The following is a 2,650-nucleotide window of genomic DNA, read 5'->3' as shown; positions in this document are numbered from 1 at the left end:
TTGTTTTAATTCTGAATAAAAAATATTACAGCATGAATTTTTTGAAAACTTTTTTTTTTAAAAACATAAAATATGTTTTTCTTTACAGCATTCCTTTGGATTAGATAGAACTTAATTTAGATTCAGTAGCCAAATCAAGAAAATGTAAAGAAGCTCACAGCTTCTGACTAAACCGATTCTTAGGTAGAACATCTCTCCATTCCATCTTAAGAGAATCATATAGTTAATCTAATATATTTCTCAAAGATACATTGCAAAGCCCAGCTATATATCCTATTTTTCAGCTTCATCTGGATACAGGAGAATCAATCCGTCTCCCTAGCCAAATTCAGTTCTGGGAACAGATGCTAGATCTATAACCGAATCACATGGGTTTTGCAATTACAAAACTCACACAGGTGGAAAACAGTTTTTTAAAAATATATTTTTTTTAAATGAATGGTATTAAAATAACAGTTGTTTATAAAAATGGTCAAAAGTTCTCTCTTTTTTTTTCCTGACCTCCTCTATCTTTCAGCACAGATGGTATGAAAATAGGTATAGAGAACTGTTCACAAATATTAACGACAGTTACAATGTTAGTGATTTCTGTTTGTGACTTAGCTGAAGTACCTTCAAATGTACTTCCTATTAAGTATTTGGACAAAAGAACCCAACTGAACAAAGAAATAATAGTTCTGACAGTATTTATTCTGACATAATTAAATATTACCTACATACTTTCTTTTATAAAACCTGCTATAATTATGGCAGCTCATACTGTTGCATGAGGTTCTATTCAGGTTCAAACATACAAAAAAAATTGTAGAATTGTGGCTAAGACTATGGATGTATTTAATTTTTAAAAAATCTTCCAGGCACTTTGTATTGGTTTTGGCTGGGATAGAGTTAATTTTCTTCATAAGGGGCTAAGTTTTGATTTGTGACCAAAACACTGTCATAACACTGATGTTTGAGCTATTACTGAGCAGTGCTTACACAGAGTCAAGGTCTTTTCTGCTTCTCACACTGTCCTGCCAGTGAGGAGGCTGGGGGTGCACAAGAAGTTGGGAGAGGACACAGCTGGGACAGCTGACCCCAACTGACCAAAGGGATGTCCCAGACCATATGTCATTGTGCTCATCAGATAAAACTGGGGAAGAAGAAGAAAGCAGGGGACATTCAGAGTTATGACATTTGTCTTCCCAAGTAAACATCAAAAGTGATGAAGCCCTGCTTTACTGGGGATGGCTGAACATCTGCGTGCTGATGGGAAGCAGTGAATTAATTCCTTACTTTGCTTTGTTTAAGCACTTAGCTTTTGCTTTACCTGTTAAATTGTCTTTATCTCAATCAATGAGTTTTTGCACTTTTACCCTTCTGACTCTTCCCATTGTGGGGAGGTGAGGACTCTCTTGGGGGATTGACTGAGAGGCTGTGTGGGGCTTAGCTGCCTACCAGGGTTAACCCACAGTATCTTCTAGTATTATTAGATCATGCAGTTAAAATAAAAAGTATCTGTAATTCAGGATTTTTTCTCCCTTGAAGACTAGCATTACAGCCACAACTGTAGCACAGGCCTAACTTCCAGAAAAAAATGTGCCCTGTAAAGATACAACCTCGCAAAATTCTAAGAAGGCACAAAATCTCTGGTGGTGTTATCAAGCAGATTATGCCAACAGTTCTTTTGTATTTTTCATTGAAGACACTAATTCTGTATGAATCTACATGAAATTAGGAGCTGCCTGCTAATATTTGGTTCCTTGTTTCCTTGTTCTAGTAAAATAAACTATTTGTGCTTGTAATATATATGACAATTATATAAAGTCTATAAAAGATATGTAAAGGTTTGAGGATCTGAGTCTTTGAAATGTTGCCTCTTCTCAAAAGCATGTGTATGAGAGTTTGGGCAAACTTAGCCTGCCTCTACTGATCTAACTGAAAACATATGGCTTACTCTGGGTAATGTTTGGAAAGATTTCTCAAAGCAATATTTTGAATTAGGTACCCAGCTTCTACTGGGTAGTCACGGGGATTTGAGAGTCTGAAATCCATCTGTTATCTTTCCATAAAGTTGTTCCCTTTTTAACATGTTTATAATTGAAATAGGAGGAATAATTAACACATCTAGACAGGAGAGGGGTCAAAACTGATGAGAAGTTGGCATATAAATTTGTAAGCATTGCAAGAAAATTCAGATCTGTTGTGAGTTCTGTAAACAACATAACATTCAGTGTAAATGTGCACAACTACCAGTCCAACTATTAAACTTTAAAATTCTGCTATAGGGGCATTGAAATACCCAAATCAACTATAAATTGTCTTGAGGTCTATCATCTGTATTGTTTTTATGTTCTACTCAATACCATAGGACAAAAACTTACCAAATGGAAGTATAGCCAATGTCTTGGATAATATTTAATTTATGGGTTTAAATGAAATAATAGCAAAGATTTCAAACAATGCATATTGCACATCAGTGCAGAGAAGAACTTGCTGCAGTTAAAATAAAAAGACTTACTGCAAGAAGACGGGGAGGAGAAAGTGAGCCAAGTAATTGCCCAAATAGCAACGGTAACAAGTCTGCTTTCCTACCTGCAAAGTAAGCTAGCAATATCTCATTTTCCTATAAGGGAAGTTTACCCAGAGTTAACAGGGTGGCTGGTATTAA

Source organism: Egretta garzetta, unplaced genomic scaffold (genome assembly GCF_000687185.1).
Source record: "Egretta garzetta isolate BGI_Z169 unplaced genomic scaffold, ASM68718v1 scaffold175, whole genome shotgun sequence".
Classification (NCBI taxonomy): Eukaryota; Metazoa; Chordata; class Aves; order Pelecaniformes; family Ardeidae; genus Egretta; species Egretta garzetta.
This window is presented reverse-complemented; position numbering follows the sequence as displayed.